Source organism: Nyctereutes procyonoides, unplaced genomic scaffold, assembly GCF_905146905.1.
Source record: "Nyctereutes procyonoides isolate TBG_1078 unplaced genomic scaffold, NYPRO_anot_genome, whole genome shotgun sequence".
In the NCBI taxonomy this organism is placed as follows: Eukaryota; Metazoa; Chordata; class Mammalia; order Carnivora; family Canidae; genus Nyctereutes; species Nyctereutes procyonoides.
In genome coordinates, this window is record NW_026575140.1 from 24,967,139 (window position 1) to 24,983,174 (window position 16,036).

The following is a 16,036-nucleotide window of genomic DNA, read 5'->3' on the forward strand; positions in this document are numbered from 1 at the left end:
CGCCAGACTCTCCTCACTGCACTTCACTCCCTAGTTACTACTGTGATGGGCATTTCAGCCACTCCTTTGAGCTCGAGCTTTATTCCTACAACAAATTTTAAATCCCATCATCCATTTCTAATTAGCCGTTTTATATTTTTCCCTGGAAAACAGTGTTCCTACTTTCTGCAATAGTGCCTCTGGTGAGAATTCTTTTAAACCTGCTTATTTGTCCGAAAGTGGAGGGCAGTGGGGTGAAGGACAAACAAGACACGTGGGTGACCTAGCATTCACCTGCCTCCAGGAGCACTGCCTACTCTTAGATACCATCCTTCCTCGTGTCGTGACTTCCCATATTCAGGCACAGGTTCTCCCAGAGCCAGTCTGACCTCCATCGGGCCTGTCTACCAGCGTCACACTCGGACACACCACCTCCGGCCACAGAGCAGGGAATACCACCTTCTCAGCAGGCCCAGTCTTACACAACTGGAGTCCAGTCCGTTTTCCCAGCTTTATCTGCTACTATTTTTTTAAGGGCTACATGTTCTAACAGGTCTAGCTGACATTTCCACATTACAGCCTATCTCCCAGTGCTTCCCACAGTCCATGACGGCCTCACCCTGCTTCCTACACACTGATAGCTCACTGATTCTTAAATAACACTTCCTCCAGGACATCTCCCATCCAGACTTCTAAATCAGACAGGCTTTCTCTCCCCTGTGCTCCCTCACCCCCACCCCTGACCCAAGAACCTCTTCTTCCTCCCCAGGCCCAGGGCAGGGCCAGATCTCAGTGCTCCTTGGCATCCCATGCCACATCCTAGCAATGTGAGCAACAGTGACTACATCAGTGTAACATGGGAAAAGCTAGGTTCACCTGGTCCCGAAGTCCCCTCCATAAACCAGGTTATTCACTCCACTTGCAAAAAGATACATAATTGTCCTCCTACTACACAGCAGTCCTCCTCTGGAAAAGTAGTCAGACGTACAGCCCTTTGTAACTGTGCCAAATGGGTGAATGGTTACAAAGACGTAAAAACAAAGACTGTACTTTTCAAAACTGCCAAAGTCATGAAAAATAAGGAAAGACCTGAGGAACTATTACAGACAGGAAGAGACTAAAGAGACATAACTAAATGGAATATAGGATCCTAGAACAGCAAAAGAATGTTAGAAGAAAAATGGGTGAAATCCAAATGAAGACTGGGATTTAATTAATAGTAATGTACAGGGATACCTGGATAGCTCATTTGGGCATCTGCCTTCAGCTCAGTCATGTTCTCAGGGTCCTGGGATCAAGTCCCGCATCAGGCTCCCTGCTCAAAGAGGGTCTGCTTTTCCCTCTCCCTCTGTCCCTCCACACCCTGGTATGTTCTCTATTCTCCCAAAATAAAAAAATAAAATCTTTAAAAAATAATAATAATAATGTACCAATGTGGACTTCTCAGCTTTGACAACCTCAGCATTGTTATGTGAAATCTTACCATTCTAGAACCTGGATAAAGAATAGAATGGAGGGATCCCTGGGTGGCGCAGCGGTTTAGCGCCTGTCTTTGGCCCAGGGCGTGATCCTGGAGACCCGGGATCGAATCCCACGTCGGGCTCCCGGTGCATGGAGCCTGCTTCTCCCTCTGCCTGTGTCTCTGCCTCTCTCTCTCTCTCTCTCTCACTGTGTGCCTATCATAAATAAATAAAATTAAAAAAAAATTTAGAAGAATAGAATGGAATTAATCCATTCTATTACTTCTACCATGTGCACCACTTCTGTAAATATAGTTATTCCAAAATAAAATAAAATTAAAAAAAAAAAAGCAAAACCTCATGAAGGACACGTATTCCCACCACACTAACTCCCTACCAATGCAGTCTTCCCAAGGCCAAGACAGTTCTGGTGAACTGAGGTAAGCGCGCCAGAACCACCTGCACAATAACTTAATCCAAGCTCAGGTGTTACGACCACATTCATGGAAAATCTAGTGTGGCCAGCTGAACACTGCTCCCAAGGAGTCCCTATTCTAATCCCTGGAACTTGTGGGTATTTTAGGTCACACAGCAAAGGGGAATTAAGGTTGCAGATGGAATTATGTAGTCTAATCAGCAGACAGGGAGTGTATCCTGGATTATCAGGGTGGGCCCAATGTAATCACAAGGGTCCTCAAAAGTGGAAGAGGGTGCAGGAGAGTATAAAGGAGATGTCACACTGGAAGGTCATAGATGCAACACTGCTGATGGAGAAAGGGGCCAGAGGCCAAGGAATGTGAACAGCCTCTAAAAGATCAAAGAGGCTAGGAAACAGCCTCCCCCCTGGAGCCCTTAGGAGGAACCAGCCCTGCCGACACCCTGATTTTAGCCCAGGGAAATTCACATCAGGCTTCTAATCTACAGAGCTTTAAAATAATAAACCTGTATTGTTTTAAAGCACTAAGTTTGTGGTAAAAGTAAGCAGTGGCACCACTGAAATACAGCAACACAAGCGTTTCTCCAAATTCTGAGGGCATGTTGTCTTCCTCCACCCTTGACATCCTCCTGTGTCACCTCTCTAACATAACATACCTTCCACCATCTTCTGTTCCCCATCTCCCTGGAGCCAACACATTTGGGGACTTCAGAGAAAACTACATAGGAAAGGGGAAAGGAGTAGGTTAAATAGGACAAAGATGCTCTCCCCAACTAATACTTCACTGTGCCATTCGTCTCTACTTAAATATCTCTTTTCAAAACATTAAAATTACTTCAGCACAGTCGGCTTTTACAAGTCAATCATCTGATGAGAAGCCAAGTTTAGCAGAATCAGATGTAAGCACTTCACTAAAGAGAAAGTTCCCACATAAATTCCATTAAGGTTGCATCTGCTGAAAATTAAACTATCAGTGAAAGCACATATCATTTTTCTAAGCTTCATACTAAAAGACAAAGGACACAATTCAAAGATTACCTCAAGCATTGGAGAAAAATTTTCCTACAAGAAAACGCTTAAAGTGTTAGCATATTTAATGTATTAATCACTAACCTAAAAAACTTCAAATCTCAGATGAACTATTCTCAAAGTAATGGAAATACCCATGAAGGTAATCCAAATCCTCTACCTCTAGCAAAGAAAAAAAATCGCAAAGCCTTGGGACCCCTGCCTGGGTGGCTCTGGTTAAGCATCTGCCTTATTAGATCAGAGCGTGATCCCAGAGTTCTAGGATCGAGTCCCCTATTGGGCTCCTTGCATGGAGCCTGCTTCTCCTGTCTCTACCTCTCTCTCTGCCTCTCTCTGCTCTCCTAAGTAAATAAGTAAAACCTTAAAAAAAAAGAAATTCACAAAGCCTACACACTCCTTGAAATCAGAACCACCCGAAGGACTACGGAACACTTAAGACACTGAAGCTTCTTGGCAGTTTAGACCCCATAAGGCTGGGCTTTCTTTTTCATCATCCAAAAGGTAAGGTTTTTCTTCTTCTTCTTCTCCTTTCTTTTCTTCTTCTTCTTTCTTTTCTTCTTTTCTCTTTTTCTTTCTTCTTCTTTCTTCTTCTTCTTCTTCTTCTTCTTCTTCTTCTTCTTCTTCTTCTTCTTCTTCTTCTTCTTCTTCTTCTAAGTGATCTGCATGTTCTATAATCAGCCAGGCATTTTTGTTTAAAAAAAAAAAAAAAAGGAAGCCCGGGTGGCTCAGCAGTTTAGCGCCGCCTTCAGCCCAGGGTTTGATCCTGGAGACCCAGGATCGAGTCCCATGTCAGGCTCCCTGCATGGAGCCTGCTTCTCCCACTGCCTGCGTCTCTGCCTGTCTCTCTGTGTCTCTCATGAATAAATGAGAAATCTTAAAAAAAAAAAAAATCCTTCAAGAGTGTTGCTTTGGATTTTCTTGTTGTTGTTGTTTTATTTTTACTTCCTGTTTTACAGGATGTAAAACCACATTTAGAAACAGTGGTGCATGCCAGCAAGGCTTCACCTCTCAAGAGTAATAAGGTTCTTCACTACTTCTCTCACCTTCTCTATTTAAGATAAGTTTACTCAGTTATAGCTATAATGATTTCAAGTTGACATCATCACCCAGAATTAAGTGAAAGTCTTATTTTGCTACATATGAGTGCAGTAGAAAATAAAACAATCAGAACTCTGGCCAAAACCTTAAAAACCAGGGGCACCTGGGTGGCTCTGTGGTTGAGCATCTGCCTTCAGCTCAGACGATCCCAGCCTTCAGCTCAGTGATTCTGGGGTTCTGAGACTGAGTCCTGCATCTGGCTCCCCGCAGGGAGCCTGCTTCTCCCTCTGCCTATGTCTCTGCCTCTCTGTGACCCTCATGAATAAATAAGAATCTTTACCAAAAAAAAAAAAAAAAAAAAACACTTAAAAACCAAGCACCCTAGGCAAACTTCTCATTACTTAGAAATATTCAGAAATATTCACTATTCCAGGACATTAGCATTCTGACTCTGGCGCCTGCCATCAGGAGGAGGGAGGAAAGGGGCAGTCTCTATCAATGGCCTGAGAAAAGAACTCTATTTGCTACACTTTAGATGAAAACTAACCTCTGATATCACAAAGTTATTAAGCATTTACAGGTTAAATTTCTTCTAGCCATTCTAAAAGGTCACATTTTAGGGCACCTGGGTGGCTCAGCAGTTGAGCATCTGCCTTTGGCTCAGTTTGTGATCCCGGGGTCCTGGGACAGAGTCCCACATCGGACTCCTCATGGGAGCCTGCTTCTCCCTCTGCCTGTATCTCTGCCCTTCTCTCTCTCTCTCTCTCTCTCTCTCTCTCTCTCTCTCTCTCCCTCTCATGAATAAATACTTTAAAAAATATAAAATTTTAAAAAAGTTTTAGAGAGTTAAACAAGTAACTGGAAGGCAGAGGGATTTCATCATTTTTATTTAACCTTGACAAAAAAATTCTGATTTTCAAAATGTTTTATGTTGAGAAAAGGCCAACATTTTTATATAGTGAACCAATGCACACTGGTCTCTTTACAAGTGGAAAAAGAGTGCCTACAGATTTTCAGGATAATAAATAATTCACCGCACAGATGCCAAGGGCAGAGCTGGCAACCTGGGTCTTACCCTCGGCCAGCCGGTAAGGACACTGTAACTCCCACAACCACCTCAACCTAGGTTGGGGGTGGTGGTGTCCAACAAGCCTCAGCCCAGCAACAGAATTTCCAGTCCTTTCAGCCCTTGAAAACTTCAGCTGTATTAATGGGACAGACTTCTTTTATTTTCACACTGAAAACCCACTTAACTCTCCAGTCACTGAACCAACTTCAAACCTGTGGGATTTCTTAAGTTTGAGAATGGTGTCTCTAAATATTTTCAACCACAATCAATTCCCCTTACCCTTACCGCCTAAAACGTTAAAACCACACAAATTCAGCAGCTATCCAAACCAAAAACTCAAGTGTCTATCACTCAATTATACCCATAATTAGACTTTTCAAAAGCAACCTTTCTGGGGCACCTGGGTGGCTCAGTGGTTGAGCGTCTGCCTTTGGCTCAGGTCATGATCCTGGGGTTCTGGAATCAAGTCCCACATCAGGCTCCCCATAGGGAACCTGCTTCTCCCTCTATGTCTCTGCCTTTCTCTTTCATGAATAAATGAATAAAATCTTACAAAAAAAAAAAAAGGCAACCTTTCTGCCAATTACATAACATTACAAGACATAAGCAGGGGAAAATAACACACAACTCCATTCTGGTGTATTTCCCTCCAGAGAGATTACTTTTTTCTTCATAAGGCAGCCGACTCTTGATCGGGGCTCATGTCATGACCTCAGGAAGGTGGGATCCAGCCCCTCTTCTGGCTCTGGGTTCAGCAGGGAGTCAGCTTGAGATTCTCTCCCTTTCTCTCAACCTCTTCCCCCACATGTTGTCCATCTCTCATTCTCTCTCAAAATAAAATAAATAGGGACCCCTGGGTGGTTCAGCAGTAGAGTGTCTGCCTTCGGCCCAGGGGTTATCCTAGAGTTCTGGGATTGAGTCCCACATTGGGCTTCCTGCGTGGGGCCTGCTTCTCTTTCTGCCTGTGCCTCTGCCTTTCTCTCTCTGTCTATCACAAATAAATAAAATCTCTAAAACAAAATTAATGGGATCCCTGGGTGGCGCAGCGGTTTGGCGCCTGCCTTTGGCCCAGGGCGCGATCCTGGAGACCCGGGATCGAATCCCACGTCGGGCTCCCGGTGCATGGAGCCTGCTTCTCCCTCTGCCTGTGTCTCTGCCTTTCTCTCTCTCTCTGTGACTATCATAAATAAATAAAAATTAAAAAAAAAATTTCATTTTGTTTTATTTTTGTTTTATTTATTTATTTATTTATTTATTTTTATTTATGATAGTCACACAGAGAGAGAGAGAGAGAGAGAGAGAGAGGCAGAGACATAGGCAGAGGGAGAAGCAGGCTCCATGCACTGGGAGCCCGACGTGGGATTCGATCCCGGGTCTCCAGGATCGCGCCCTGGGCCAAAGGCAGGCGCCAAACCGCTGCGCCACCCAGGGATCCCTGAAATATTTTTAAATTCTAAAATTGGGGTCAGGGCAGCCCAGGTGGCTCAGCGGTTTAGCACTACCTTCAGTCCAGGGTGTGATCCTGGAGACCCAGGATCGAGTCCCACGTCGGGCTCCCTGCATGGAGCCTGCTTCTCCCTCTGCCTGTGTCTCTGCCTCTCTCTCTCTCTCTCTCTCTCTCTCTCTCTCTGATGAATAAATAAATAAAATCTAAAAATAAATAAAAATAAAATTGGGGTCCAAGGGACATTAAGAGGCCACCTCCATTCTGGAGAATTTATATTTGAACAGAATCTGTGGCCTCAAAGCTCAGGAACTTTTTTATTACAATAGCTTGGGAGGTTCAAATTAAAAAAAAAAAAAGTAGGATAAAATGCTCAAATTTTCCAAGTACTCCACTATCATACTAAACCACTGCTTAGGGGATCCCTGGGTGGCTCACTGGTTTAGCACCTGCCTTTGGCCCAGAGCACGATCCTGGAGCCCCAGGATCGAGTCCCACATTGGGCTCCTGGCATGGAGCCTGCCTCTCCCTCTGCCTGTGTCTCTGCCTCTCTCTATGTCTATCATAAATAAATAAAATCTTTAAAAAATAAAAAAAAAAACACTGCTTATGTTACAAGGGGACAGAAGGTGCTTAAAGTTCTAAATGAAATACAGCAGCAGGCAAAACTACACTCAGTAAGCCTTCATCTTGGCCCCAAAAGCAGCAGTTCTACTAAAGTGCTTCGAAGGTTTTTTTTTTTCCTTCCCACAAAGACAACTATTCCATTAATTATTTTCCTTTATCTCTTGTGCCAACTGTAAAAGCCATGTCCCACACCTTGACCTAGATTATAAAGGAAACCTTACTTTGAGGACAAATGGGAATGTGGCTGAAATCATCACCTAGCATCATTCCTAGTCAATCAAATAAATCAAAGTTCATGATCCCAAGTGTATCCTTTCAAAATCACTGAAACACTCCCAAAGACAGTCTTTAAACAATTCAACAGATATTTCTGGAGCCAATTCTATGACTACTGTCATACCCTAGACTGGCCCCTAAGTGATCACAGACCATCCTTTTTTTAAAAAAAAAAAAAGATTTTATATATTTATTCATGAGACATACAGAGAGAGAGAGAGAGAGAGAGAGAGAGAGAGGGGCAGATACACAGGCAGAGGGAGAAATAGGCTCCATGCAGGAAGCCTGATGTGGGAGTCGATCCCGGGTCTCCAGGATCATGCCCTGGGCTGAAGTCGGCACTAAACTGCTGAGCCACCAGGGCTGCCCCATCCCTATTTTCATTAAGCATCCAGTCCCTTCTTTCACAGGGACAGATGAAAACCAAGTGTTACCCATTTGATCAATCTTGTTAAGTTCTATGTGGCTTTAACAAGGTGGGATGGCACATTCCTTGGGAATGATGATTAAGAAGGTTAAGAGAAAGCATTATTTAACTAAGACCCAAAGGCGAAGTGGGAATTGCCTTGTAGATTTGGAGAGGCGAGGATCTGCAGAGGCACCAATGATGGACACACAGCAGGACCCTGGTCCAGAGGATCAGCATGTGTCGAGGCCGTAGGAGAATAAGGCCCACCCATGTCCCAATCTAGGAAATGGAAGGCCAATGTACCCAGAACATCAGGAGTTTAGAGAGTGACAGTGGATCACAGAGGGGGGTTTGGCAGGGGAGGGACCATACAATCAGGGTTAGGACCTTACCATAAAAATAACATCTGTAGTTCTGGTACATATATAAAACACTATTTTTAAAAAGTATTAACTGTGGAAGAGGAGCAGAGCAGAGTTAAGCACAGAAGGATAACAAAAACAGACATGGAAACACAGCTCTGTCTGACTTAGCTCAAAAGATACCAAGAATAAGATCCATCCAGCAGAAAAGGAGCCACTTCATAACAGAAACGTCTTCATTAGAATTAACAAAGTTGTCTTTAAAGTGGATCATTTCCTAAGCCTTTTAGGCTTTCTGTGCTGATTATCTCTAAATGTCTGAGTTCCAGGAGCTGAGGATTGATACTCTCTCTTTCATATAGCTTTAAGATAAAACTGGAAAAGGTGAAATGCACAAAAATTTCATTTGAAATACAATTAAGAAAACACATACTGAAAATTTTTAAGACAAAAACTTTTAGTATTTGAGTTCAGTTTTTTTTAGGAAGTTTATCAAGCGGGCCAAGCTCAACCCCCACAGAGCACTGACTAAACAGCAGTAATAAACTGACACAGCATGCAGTCAGACAAGCAATGCATCCTCATTTTCACCTATTAACTAACAAATATCTTGCTATTAAAGAAAGCTCATCCATTACACTTACCACGTGAGGGATGAAGGGACTTACACAGGGTAATGGACAGATCAAAACACTTATTTTGGCAACAAATGCAGATTATGCTCTGAACCAGCATTTACTGACACTGCCTAATTATGTTATTTAATTGATAATGGGCTCACTGCCCATATGTAAAATAACGCCCCTGTTATATTGGATAAAACATAACCCTACTACATCAAATATACTTTAAAAACCAAGGCATACAAAGGTGCTTGAAAAATATTCTCCAATACAAATTTAACTCAATGTGTGGAAAGTTCTACTTGTCACAGTATCCACACTGTAATTACAGCTAACATGACAGCCACTAGTCATAAGCAGCCCATCTGGTTTAGAGAGATGAAAGGCACTGCCAGGGCAATGTGATTAGCATGGCTAGTCCACAGAGGGTCTAGAGAAGAACATCTGACAGGGCAACACAAGTAAGAAAGCAGACACAAAGTGAGAGCTGCAAATGAACTCAAGACTATGTGACATCTTTAAAAACAAACTTCTGGTAAAACTTCTCGATATTCTTTCGCCATTAAAAAATATATTTAGAATTTAAAAACCTCTCAACGTTTCAGATTTAGATCAAATTCAGCAATATTTGGGGGCAGCTGAGAGACACGCACAAAGGACACAGAAAAATGTCATAGTTCGTTGGTCTTTGTTTCCTCCCATCCCATTCAGGAGGGCCAGCCTATCACAGGAGATCTGGCTCCTCAACACAAAACTACAGAGAGACCAGCAGCTGAATGGAGGGTGGGGGAGGAAACACCACCATAGGGATCCAATTCAAGGGTCACAATCAAAGTTGAGCAAGATGTTTTTCCGTTTTCTTTTTTTAACTACAGTTTCAAAGTAGTATCACAGCACTTGTGCAATCAGTCTCAAAAGACATAAAACAGAACAAGTTTTCCCAGACAGCAACATTTAGTAAGAGAAATCAAGGTCCCAAAGGCATCAAATACATCGTCTCAGGGTCTCTGATTTAGAACTATTCAAGTTATGCCATTGACTGGGTTTGCACAAACCAAAAATAGCAACTGTGTCAATGGCACTTTTTCCACCAGCAATATCGTGTTACATCGTTTTTGCTGAATGCCTCTCATCAATCCTCCATAGGTACCAAAATATTCTAAGTTTTCCCATTCGACAACTGTGCACACTTTCACTCCTAGGTTCAAATGGAATGTTAAGCATATTACTCAAATCGCTTTAGAAACTCTCACCTTACAAGAAAGCCCGGAATTTCATTTTTTTACCCGGAAATCTGCAAAACTATCCCGTTCTTGGGATGGGATATAAAACCTCCTATAACCTGTGGAAATCACGAAATCCGGGCATAGTGCATACTTGCACTAACTGGTTTTCAAAGAACAGGGTCCTCCTGGGCCAGCTTCGTCTTCCAAAGTCCCTTCCCAAAAAACCCTGGGAGCGGGGAGACAAGACGAGCTCTCCAAAAGAACAACAGAAGCAGAAAACCTGGTTGGGGCACCAGGAAAAGAGCAGAGCTCAAGAAAAACGAGGGCCCGTCCGCCTCCCCGCACAGCCAAGACAAGAGATTCAACAGCACAATCCCTCTTTGAGAGGGGACTGAATCCATGTGGCAAGGCCAACCACACACACACACACACACACACACACACACACGCACACACACGCACACTCGCACTCACAGCTACCGCCCTGCCAGGGGATGATGAAATGAGGAACGGAAATTAACATTTCAGGCAACGTCTCACATTGTTCCTTGAGGCCAAGGACTGCTGTTGCAGCCGCCACCGCCACCGCTTCCCTCCCACCCGCCCCCCGGTCCCGCCTCCCCTCCCCCCGAGACGACACCCCCGCGCCGCTGCCCCGCATTCCTGCCCCTCCGCGGGCCCACGCGCGCCGCCTGCACCCCCGGCGCCCCCACTCTCGCTTCACGACTCGGGCTCGCCCGCCCCCTCCGGCTCGGAGCCCGAGAGCCGCCTGCTCCCGTTTCAAAACAGTGATAATAATAGGGACGCTGGGAATAACAACTACAACCCACAGCGCGGAGGCCCCCCCCCCGGGTCAGAGGTCGGCGCACCCGCACCCCAGGCGCCCGGGGCCCCCGCCCCCCAAGCGCAGCCTCCAGCCCTCGCGGCAGCCCCGGGCCGCCCCGGCCCCCCCGGCGCGCTGCACGGCCGCCGGGCCCCCCGCCCCGCCCGGAGACCCCCGTCAGTCCCCTCGCGGCGGCCCCCGGCGCCCAGCCCCACCCGGAGCCCCACCCGGAGCCCCTCGCGGCCGCCCCCGGGCCCCCCGGCCCATCGGGTGACCCCCGAGGCGGCCCCGAGCCCCCCAGGAGCCCCGGGAGCCCCACTCGCGGCCCCCCGGGCCCCCCAGGCCAGCCCGAAACCGCCAGTCGGGCCCTCACGGCGGCCCAGGCGGCCCAGGCGGCCCAGGCGCCCCCGGAGCCCGCGTCAGCCGCTCACGGCGGCCCGGACCCCCCGGAGCCCCAGGTCGGCCCCTCAGGCCCCCGGGCCCGCCGGCGCCCGTCGCGCTGCTCCGCCCGGAGGGGAGGCCTGCAGGCCGCACGGCGGCCCCGTGCCCCGGCGCCCGCCCCGACCCCCGGCCCGGCCCGCGGCGGCTCTCACCGGCTCCCGGCTGCACTGCTCCGCGGGCTCCGCGGGCTCAGCGGCGGCGCGCGGGCGAGGCCATGCAGCCCCGGCCCGTCTCCCGGCCCGAGCGGGAAGGCGGCGGCGGCGGCGGCGGGCTCCGAGCGCCGGCGAAGCGGCGAGGCCGGCGGGAGGCGAGCCCGCCCCTCGGGCGCGGCCAGGCTCGGGCGGCGCCGCGGCGGCGCGGGCGCTCACTGAAGGGACGTCGGGCCGCGCGCTCGGCGGCGGCGCCTCCCCGCCTGGGGCCCTCGCTCCATCGCGCTCCGGCTCCGCGGCCTCTGGCTCCGGGACCCGGCGGCGGCTGCGGCGGGCGCCGGCCGCATGAGACGCCGCTGCCCATTGGCCCGCCGTATCCGCCTCCGCCATTGGCCCGCTGCGGCCGGGCACAGGGCTGCGCACGTCACGGCGTCGGGGAGGAAGTGCGCCGGCGGGGGTGAAGGGGCGGTGGCAAGAGGGGCCGCGGCGGTGACAGGCCGGGGGCGGGGCCAGGAGGACGTCCGGGGACGGATTGGTCAAGGTCGTGCGTCCCGGGCGCACGGCACGCTGGGGCAACGAGCAGCTGGATTGGCTGCTGGCGTCGAGGGGAGGGAGGGCCTTTTGTTCTCGGAGGCGACGATTGGTCTCTCCAAATGCCGGAAGCGACGAGGGGGACGGCCGAAAGACGGGGTCTGGCATCCACCGAGCGGGAAGGCGAGGTGTCCCGAGGGCGGCCGCGGCGCTCATGCACGGTCACCGAGCCGCGTCCCCGGGGGACGCGAGTGGCTGTGGCTCCCTGGGTGAGCCGGGCACCTCCTCGGGAGGGTGGCCTGCAAAGTGGGTAAAATGCAGGCTGGCGACCCCACGCTCGTGTCAACCTGCACGGGAGAGTCGGGTCAGCACGTAGTGTGGCCACGCTCCTCCGTGGGAAGGGTTGAGAGCCACTGACCTTCGCCGGTCACATCCTCCCTACAGGGAATTTGCCTGGGAAACAGTCGGACGAGGTGAAAACGAAGCCGTGTAACAAAAACAGCTGCAAGTGAGAACTGCAGCGGAGAAAGAAGTGCAGGGAGAGGGGAAGAGTGTCGCCGGGGACAAGGCCCGGATTGGCGGGGCTCGGGCGGGATCCAAGGACCAGGGGGGGCCCGGGGAGGTGACTTGAGGAAGAGGCGAGTAAGTCGTGGGAGAATATTCTAGGTCTGCTGCCCAGGATAGCTTATGGCCACACAGGAAGCACCGGAGATGTGGCTAGTCCGAAATGACAGGTGCTGTGAGTATAAAATACACGCCAGGTTCCTTTTTTCTTTCTTTTTTTTTAAGATTTTATTTATGTATTCATAAGAGACACACAGAGAGAGGCAGAGTCACAGGCAGAGAGAGAAGCAAGCTCCCTGTAGGGAGCCCGATGCAGGAATCCATGAGGGATTACTCCCTGCCAACCGCTAAGGCACCCAGGCGTCCCAGGTTCCTTTTTTCCTTTAGCATTTTACCTATTCATCGGAGACAGAGAGAGAGAGAGCAGGGGGATGTGCAGAGGGAAAAGCAGACGCCCCAGAGCAGGGAGCCTGAGATCCTGACCTCAGCCGAAGGCAGACGCTCTGCCCACTGAGCCACCCCGGCACCCCAAAATACACACCAGATTTCAAAGACTTAGTATGAAGAAGAAAAGAACATAGGATATCTCATGAGTACTTTTTGTATTTATTACATGTGGATAGTCGTTTGGATAATGGCATTAAATATAGTGTGGGAATTAATTTTATCTCTTTGTAATCATTGCTACAAGGAAGGTTTTTTCAAGATTTTACGTAGTTTGAGAGAGAGAGCATGCACGAGGTAGGGAGGGGATGGGGGGCAGAGGAAGAAATAGACTCCCTGCTGAGCAGGGAGCTGACCCCATCAGCCGCTGAGCTCCATCCCAGGACCCTGAGATCATGACCTGAGCCGAAGGCAGATGCTTCACTGACCTCACCAGCAGAGCCACCCAGGTGCTCCCCTGCTAGAAAATTTTAAATGATGCCGCAGCTGCATGCAGAGTCCTGGACAAAGGGGCAACCTAACTGGTGTCATTAAGGTAAAGAGAGGTGTGGTGGCTCAAGAGCCAGCATTCAACACACATACCTAAGGCTTTTAAGTTCCACCGTTTGAAGAACTATATTATATATGGGGTGATGGTGGCAGAGGAGGAGGTGCTAAGTTAATTGGTGAAGAACTCAGATATAATGACTTTTGAAGAGAACCACGGAGTGAAGAAGCAAGGCATGATTTGGGGAAGAGCACCCCAGATGGGATGGGAAGGAGCCCTACAGGCAGAGAGCAGAGTCCAAGCAAATGAGATAAAGGATGTGCCTGAGCAGAGGTCCTGAAGTGGAGTTGGGATCTCACCCAACTGAATGAAAAGGCAAACCACCAGACTGTCGCGGGAAGATGAACCATGCACGACCTGGCCTCCCATCGAAGGCTTGCTGTGGAGATGACAAGAGCACAGAGAGGACGGTGTGAAGGAGCAGTGCAATCCACAATCGTGAGACAGTTGGGTCTGAGGCGTGTTTTGAAGATAGAGTTGGCAAGATTCTGTGGGCTCTAAGAGAAAGAGAAGGGTCCAGGATGAAGTAGGCACTGGCCTGAAGGACTCCAATGGAGGTAGACATTTGGGCTCACATACTGGGAGTTCAGTTTCGTACGGTTAGGTCCAAGATGCTTGGGCCTCAGTGTGGATGACAGGTAGGTGGGGGCAAGCAGGTCACAACAGAGCGTGGAAAGATCACTGGGGCAGGTGGGGCCTCCCATGCACACAGTACGTTTAGCCTGCAGGCGACACCTGCCAGTGCAGGGCTTCCATCAGGAGGCACAGGAGCAACATCCTATTTTAGAGCAGCACGGGGGAATCCCTGGGTGGCTCAGCGTTTTAGCGCCTGCCTTTGGCCAAGGGCATGATCCTGGAGTCCCAGGATCGAGTCCCACATCGGGCTCCTGGCAGGGAGCCTGCTTCTCCCTCGGCCTGTGTGTCTGCCTCTCTCTGTGTGTCTCTCATGAATAAATAAATAAATATTTAAAAAAAAAAAACAGCATGGAGGGTGAGACCATGACAAGAGGCCAAGTGAGAAGCTGTAGCAATAGTTGCCGAGAAGAGAGACACAGGAAGGGGGCTGGTGATGTGGTAAAGATGGCAGACTAGGAAAGCAGGGCTGGGTGGCCTGAGCCAGGCAACCAAACAGCCAGCAGGGCCACACCTTCCAGTATTCCCCTGGAAACTAGGAATTAAATTTTTATGGGACATTTCGATAAAAACCATTTGTCAAACATGTGGCCAAACAAAGCACATCAGATCCATAGACTCCTCCTCTTGATTCCCACAGGGAGTTCTGCAGGGCTTCCCAGGGAAGCCTGTTTGCTTTCGCGCAGTTACCTGGACCACCAGGAGATTCTGATGCAGGAAACCCAGTTCCTGCCAAAAGCAGTTACATCACAGTATGTCTCTGTTCCCCTAAAACCAAAAGAAGCTAATTGTTGATTAAACATAAACCATCATGCAGAATTCAATAAAATACCAAAAAAAAAAAAAAAACCCATAAACCGTCATAAAAAATGAGCCATCATATGTGGCTCTGGAAAACTCTAGTGCCCAGGTGATTCTTGATGCCCTCCCAGAGAAGAAATACTGTGTCCTATGTTTTGCTCCCAGCCCAAGGTACTCGACATGACTCTCCCCACTGCCCTGGACACCACCCTTCTGCTATGGCCTGGGAGAGTGATGGGGCACTGGTGGGGCCCTTCTCTACCTTACAGAATTGCCAAAGGTCACTGCTAGAAGAGAGTCAGCCCAGCCACCTTGTTTGCTTTCTACTTCCTTTTCTATACAAGTGCAGAAGTGGCCAGAGCAGGGACACATTCTGACACCTTCCCTTTGTCTCTTTCCTCATTATGATGGGGAAATAACTCATCCGGGTTTAGGCCCAGCCAGCCCACCCCCAGCCCGTGGTCAACCCCAGCTGGCTAGCATTCTTAGCATTAGAATTTGGAACCCCAGCCAGCTTTACAATAAATCATTACATGCTTTCCAGTTACCATAGCTTTGTGATGCACTGCTCTCCCAAACCTCAAGGGAAGGAGGCAAGATTCAGATGTTCCTTGGACCCCTGACCTCAGAACCACCAAAACTACCCCATAATATTTAACTGTATACCTAGTCCTTTTTATAGTCTACCAGGTCATTTTGTTTTGTTTCCTTTTATTTTAAAGATTTTTCTTTTGTTGTTGTTGTTGTTTTGTTTTGTTTTGTTTTTAAGAAACCATGCGGGAACCCTGGGTGGCGCAGCGGTTTAGCGCCTGCCTTTGGCCCAGGGCGCGATCCTGGAGACCCGGGATTGAATCCCACGTCGGGCTCCCAGTGTATGGAGCCTGCTTCTCCCTCTGCCTGTGTCTCTGTCTCTCTCTCTCTGTGTGTGACTATCATAAAATAAATAAAATAAAATAAAAAAAAAGAAGTAAGAATTAAAGAAACCATGCATGTGGGGCGCCTAGGTGGCACAGTGGTTGAGCTTCTGCCTTCAGCTCAGGTGGTGATACTAGGGTTCTGGGTTTGAGTTCAGCATCAGGCTCACTGCCCAGAGCCTGCTTCTCCCTCTACCTGTGTCTCTGCCTC

At 48.8% G+C, this 16,036-nt stretch overlaps 1 protein-coding gene across 6 annotated transcripts in view; it reads right to left on the reverse strand.

Moving 5' to 3' along the window:
- ANKRD11 (ankyrin repeat domain containing 11) overlaps positions 1-11,500 on the reverse strand; it is a 190,788-nt gene extending 179,288 nt beyond the window's left edge. For all 6 annotated transcript variants that reach the window (XM_055306996.1, XM_055306997.1, XM_055306993.1 and 3 more), the window contains exon 1: positions 11,395-11,500. The gene's annotated coding sequence lies outside the window, so the exon portion shown is untranslated. The remainder of the gene's footprint in view (positions 1-11,394) is intronic.
- Between the last annotated feature and the right edge of the window lie 4,536 nt (positions 11,501-16,036).